The following is a 6322-nucleotide window of genomic DNA, read 5'->3' as shown; positions in this document are numbered from 1 at the left end:
TATAGTATCTGCTTGTCATTTGTATTTAGCATTTTTTTTGCATGGATTAGAGAAAGAAAACACTTCTTATCAAATATATTTCTTTGTCAATAAATTTACCAACTCCTTGTAGTATTAAACTCCCAATATGTGTCAGGTCCTGGGGATACAAATAAAAAAAGGGAGCCAGCCCCTATCCTCAAGGAATTTCTATTCTAATGAAAAAAAATTATATTCCTCTCCTCCCGCCTAGTTGAATTCTGATTCATTCAGCTATTAATCTGGAAGACAGAGAGAGAAGTAGATACCTGCTCATTTCCAAGATTCTGCCCCAAGGTTCCAAAAGCCCAAAGTTGGAGCATCACTGCAGAAGGGAGGCTTGGGGTGGGAGGTAAGGCATAAACTGAACACAGGGCATAGTTACCTGTCATTCCATCACCTAGAAATCTCTATTGGCCTCCATATTGGTGACTCTATCATCATATGATGTTTGTCAAAATGACCCTGAGGCTCTACTAAGATCCAGACTGGACAAAGAAAGATTCAATTATTCTCAGCATAATTTTAATGTTTGATGCATTATAATGTGGTCTAATTCTTGCTGCATTCTTAGAAATATGCTCAACCAAGTATAATGTACTGACTCTGTTTCTCAATAGAGGGTTACTTTGCCACCTAGTACCCTGGGACCATAGATTTTGAGATGGGAGTGTTCTTAGAAGCCATATAGTCCCACCCCTTCATTTTATAGTTGAATCCTGGTGAAGGGAACAAGTTGTTCGGTGCTTCACAGATAATCCAGAGGCAAAGGAGGGCTTGGAAGGCAGATCTTGTGTCTTCAAATCCAGCTGACTAACTACTCTACCTGGTTGTCTTGCTATCTTCTGTCAGGAGAATAGGACCATGCTGAGCTGGAAGGCAGCCATTCAGGGCATGAGAAAGTGTTTCCTTCAGCCTCTCTCCTCCTGTAGAACTAGCTGTAAAATTATACTGGCCCAATAAGTCCCTGAGGTACAAACGATAGTCAACAGAAAATAGACATGGCGGTAAGAAGGCATTTGGCAAGGCAGTGAAAGGGATGGATGGAACAAACACTGGTGTGCTGCCATGGTCCTCAGAGTAAGTAAGATCCCAGGTTTAGTTGGTGTGTTAAGGGATTTGGATCTCCACACAGTCATTTAAAAATGAGTGGCTCATCTCAGGGATTTTCCAGTGTTATCTCATCCCATCTCCATCCCCATACTGTCCTTTCCTTCTTCACCCTTCAGCTTGGCCCCAAGACTTCCACATTTCCCTCTAAGGTCCCTGCCTTCCCTGTTGGCATGGTCCCAGTGGCAGCTATCTCTGAGATGCATAGCTGAGTCTTGGGGAAATCAAGACAAGGAAGGTGTGGATAGGATTGGAAAGGATGGAGAAGAGCCTGGGGAATAAATCTGAATGCTGCTGTCCAGGAATCTTTCTCTGCTGCCAACTTTTGGTATGCCATGATGCCTCAAAGAAAAGAATACTGTGCCAGGAGCAAAAAAAACCCCTGTAGAACCAATGGGGCAGAGTAAAGAATACTAGATTTTGTGGTCCCAAAATTTGGTTTTGGATTTGCTACTTCTGTGACCTGACATTCCTCAATTTTTTTTCCTTAGAGAAAAATCATAACCCTGCCTCCTGTATGGCGAAGACAAGTTTCTATGCCCTGGGTTTGGCAAAAATTGCTATGAATGAACCCATGGTTTGTTAATTTACAAATAAATTATCTGAATAATTTAGAAGGCTCAAAGCTTACTTTGGGAGAAAAGATCAAGCTTAAAGGGTGGGACTAAGCAGGTTAGGTAACTACACTGATCATAATTTTGACACCTCAGTCTTCTCACTGATAACTTGGGCTGTGTAGACAAATACTTCAACAGATTACTGGTTTGAGTGTCAGGAAGACCAAGGTTTAAATCTCTCCTCCAACACTAGCTGTGTTGCCTTAAACAAGTCATTTTACTTCTTGGGGCCTCAATGTCCTTAGTTATAAAATAAGGGGAGAGGGATGACCTAGATGACCTCAAAGATCCCTTCTAGATCGAATCCCGTAACTTTAAAGTCCCAAATTAAACCACCTGTCACTGAGGTAGTAAGAGAACATCTGGTGAGGCAGGCTGGCTAAGGCTGATCCCAAACCGAATAATTCCAAGAGGTGGGTCTAATTTTAGTCACCACACACAGGACCATACTATCTATGCTATCCAAGTGTATGGAAGAGAACAGAGTCTGCTCCAAAGAGAAAGCCTAAATCCAGATGAGGAAACGGAGGCAGGAAGAGGTTAAATGACTTGCTCAAGGTCATATAACTAATACATATCTAAGACCAGAGGTGAAAACTCAGGTTTTCTGGACTCCAGGTCCAAGGTTCTGTGTACTGTTCCATCTAAGCTGATTATTGAAAACAACTGTCCTAGAAAATATTTCTAGGAAAGAAACTATAGATGTTATATCTATAGCTAATACAAAATTTATATTTGTAGGACTGGTACATTCTCTCTCAGAGTTCTAGTGGTGTGTGAAAGGCCAGGATGTCTTTTTTCTTTAAATTCCATCAACTTTAGCCCCTACTGCTTGTGCTCCTTCCAATTTTAGGTCCTAGAAATTAGCGATTGAATTTCATTTTATTAAATTAATTTTTTTCAATGAAAATTTGCCTTCTCTCTTTGCTACCTCTTGTACTCATCTCACCCCAACAGAGAGAGAGAAAAGCAAAACCCCTATTATAAACATGGATTGTCAAGCAAAACCAATTTCCTTATTGGTCATGCTCCATCTTCCCTCTAAATAGATTTCAATATGAAAGCCCAGCCCTTCTCTGTCATGAGGCAAGTATCACATTTTTTTTCTCTTTTTTCCTTAAAAAACCCTTAGCTTCCATCTTAAAATCATATATTGGTTCCAAGGCAGAAGAATTATAAGAACTCCACAATGGGAATCACACAGCCAAGAAGCGTCTGAGGCCATTTTTTTAACCCAAGATCTCCCATCTCTAGATCTGGCTCTCAATTCACTGAGCCACCCAGCTGCCTCCAAGTACCATGTTTTTATCGCGAGTTCTCCAGAATTGTGGCTGGTTAATGCATCGATGAGGCTTTGAAAGTCTCTCAAAGTTGTCTGATTGCACAACAATGTCATTGTATGAATTGTTCTTGTTTGGCTTGTTCTGCTCACTTTACTCTGCATCATTTTATGCAGAATCTTCTCAGGTTTCTCTGTCTTCTTCATAATTTCCTATAGCATAATAGCATTTCATCATAATCCCAATGTCATTGAATCACAACATCTGGCCACCCAGGCAACTGTAACATTAAAGGAATTGGAGGGGATTGAAGAAGCACAGGGGATAAGGAAGGTTTTGTAACAGGGAATGGAGGAGTTGAACAACTGAAAAGGCTTCTCCTAACTATACAATTGTAAAGTAGAATCAGTCATAGAATGAATGTCTTCACATGTTCGAGCCAAAGGAGTCCTTGACTCCGTTGCTGGCACATAGTAGGCATTTAATCAATGCTGGCTTCCCTCCTTCCCCTTCAAGCGTCTCCAAGGTATATCCATGACATTATCCAGAAGCAAGCTCTCAGACTCTCCCACGTGGGTAATATGGATCAGCTGACATTTTATTGATGTTTTGTTTTTACATTACAAACATTTACAGATTACCCCAACTCCACGAGAGGTCCCTTGTAGCAAAGTAAAACAATTAAGCAAAAGCTAACGACAGTGACCTCATCTGAAAATGTATGCCAGGTTCCACATCTGTTGTATCACCCCACCTATTCAAAAAGAAATTTAATTAACAGAATCTATTTTCTCTCTCCTTCCTACCACCCACACCTTGAAAAAAAATAGCATTAGTCAAGTACCTTCGTGCAATATGCAGGTGTGCCAGTCTCCTTTACACCCAGAAAGTGCTTCCTACTCTGTTTACTGCTAAGCAGAGGAAACAGATAGGACTTGAAGAAAATATTTCCTTGAATTTGTGGGAAGAGGATGACATGTTAGGAACAAGAGGAGAAAGGACCCTAAGCACCTTTGTCCAGCCTAAGGCCACACAAGAGGACCACCAAAATTCTATAGATGTTCAGAAAAGGATGGGTAGCCAAGAGTCAAAGGATGGATTTACACTAGGAGACAAGATGAGTTCCCTAGTTTAGTGATGGAGGAAGCCATGTTCATGAACTGAAGTAAGAAGTGTAGGAAATCCAGGTCCCAAAAAGGAATGATTCAGGGACGAGGGAGGGAAAAGGGGATTTTCCCTCTTCCTCAGTGGAAGAAAAGTCCAGTCGGGTATAGGAAGACACCACATGGAAGACAGAGTGTAGAGAAGCAGTCATTCCAAAATGGCGCCAGCTTCACACAGGGCAATCCCTCCTAGCAACAAGAAGATCCAGCAGTAGTTAAGGAAAGAGAAGATTCCGCCTTGTTAGCTGAGTGTCCCATTTGGAAGGAGCCACATCTATATGGTAATAGAATATATGAAGGGCGAAAGGACTTCCAGAGTCATCTGCCACCCTCGTTCCCTATCTGGGAGCCTCACTTCCCTGCAATTTAAGTTGTCATTCTTGGGGTCACCCAAGACTTTTTACTTTCATCTCCCTCATGTAAGCCAGCCATGGACGAATTTCATTGTTGCTACAGTCACCTCTCTCGTTTTATTCTCTCAGTTCAAGCTTTGCTCAGTTCCTCGCCATCCCATTCCTGGACTATTGAGAGAAGTCTTTGAACTGGTCAGCCCTCCCTAAGTGTCTCCCAGCTCCCCTCCAATCAACCAGTGATTTCTCTAAAGAGTGGGTCTTGGCTATGTCACATCCACACCTCCTCTGCTCAATGAGCTCTAGCAACTCCCTATTAACTTCACGATCAAATATAAATTCCTCCATTTGACATTTAAAACTCTCCATAACTTAGCTGCTGCCTGCCTTTTAAGTTTTTTTTTATATATCACTCCTCTCCTTAGCACAATGCCTGGCACACAGTAAGAGCTATATAAAGGGTATCTCTAGCTTCTTATAATTTTAAAATAGGATGCTTCCATTTCCTATCTCCATTCCTTTGCGCTCCCATGCCAAGAATTCTCTCCTTCCTGGACATACCTGCCTCTTCGTTTTCCTGAGTCCCTTTCAAGAATCATATCAAAGCCTGCATTTTACAGAACTTTCCTCAGTTTCCCCAGCCACTGGAGATCCCTTTCCCATAATCTTCCTCTCTTCTATGCACCTGGTTATTTATATGTTGTCTCCATTTTATGCCTTTTCTTGTATGTCAACATCCTGCACATCATAGGTGATTAACAAAGGCTCACGGATTGGATGAATGGAAATGAATAATGAAGGAAAGTTTTACTTAAAATTCATGTGTGTCAATACTCTGAGATGGTGAACCAGAAAATGAATGCAGTTCTTTTGGGGGAGACCAGGTTTGTCATCTTCGGGTTGCTGCCGCTTAAGAGACCTACTCAGATTCCCAGTCACTCTGCATCAGATGGAGGACTTCCATAGGCTCCTTGATGTCTTCAAGGCTCCACTCTACTCCAAGAAGCTCTACGGCCTCTTGGGCAAGCTTAGGCTTCGCGAATAGAGGTCTGATGTCTAAAAGAAGAGTGGGGTTGGCCTTTGACTTGCCTTGACCCATGGACAAGCCCAGGCTCCTTTGAGTATCCCCCACTTTATCATGGCGCCAGCCCTGAGGGGCCTTTAAGCATGCCTGGTTGGTCTAATGTGGAATCTGCTACCTTCTTTACTATGTGAATGGAGGTGGCCACCTTTCACCCTCAAGGCTGACTCTGTGTTAAAATTGGGCATGCTCAGAGGAGCCCAATTTACATACCCAACATCTGGAATATTATGGTCACATTTCCCAGTGGTGGCACATCTAAGGGAAGGGGAGGAATTGGATGGTAGAAGGCCTAAAAACAAGGCTATTTGGCCCCAGAAAGGGTTATTAGAACTAATGAGCGATAGTTGGGGGAGTGGGGAGAGAAGGGACATGCAGGTATGACACTTGCTTTATCACGAAAAATTAGACATGTCTAAAAGGGGAATGAGCTGCCTTGGCGGGGTGGTATTTGGTTCTTTGATACTGGAGAGCCCCCAAACGAGGCTAAGTAACCATTTTTCCCGTGTGGTTTGGCTTAGATGACCTTTAAGGACTCTTCCAACTTGGGAGATTCTATGAACAAAATTTATTTCACCTGTCAGCTGAATCTTTTGCATTCTGCATTGGACAACACAATAGTCCTGGATGATGAGAGAGGGTCACTAATAGGTATTGAGCTGGTGCCATAAATTCTTCTCTTCATAAAAACATCTTTGCTGTT

The 6322-nt window shown here is 42.2% G+C and overlaps 1 long non-coding RNA gene across 1 annotated transcript; it reads right to left on the bottom strand.

Annotated features, from left to right (window-relative positions):
• Positions 1 to 3607: 3607 nt before the first annotated feature.
• Positions 3608 to 4745, bottom strand: LOC130454658 (uncharacterized). The gene is made up of 2 exons (XR_008912463.1): positions 3870 to 4745; positions 3608 to 3779 (listed from the first exon to the last, which is right to left on the bottom strand). It is a non-coding gene; the product is annotated as an uncharacterized LOC130454658 (long non-coding RNA).
• Between the last annotated feature and the right edge of the window lie 1577 nt (positions 4746 to 6322).

Source organism: Monodelphis domestica, chromosome 5 (assembly GCF_027887165.1).
Source record: "Monodelphis domestica isolate mMonDom1 chromosome 5, mMonDom1.pri, whole genome shotgun sequence".
Classification (NCBI taxonomy): domain Eukaryota; kingdom Metazoa; phylum Chordata; class Mammalia; order Didelphimorphia; family Didelphidae; genus Monodelphis; species Monodelphis domestica.
Note: the sequence above shows the minus strand (reverse complement) of the source record. Positions and strands in the feature narration are given on the sequence as shown.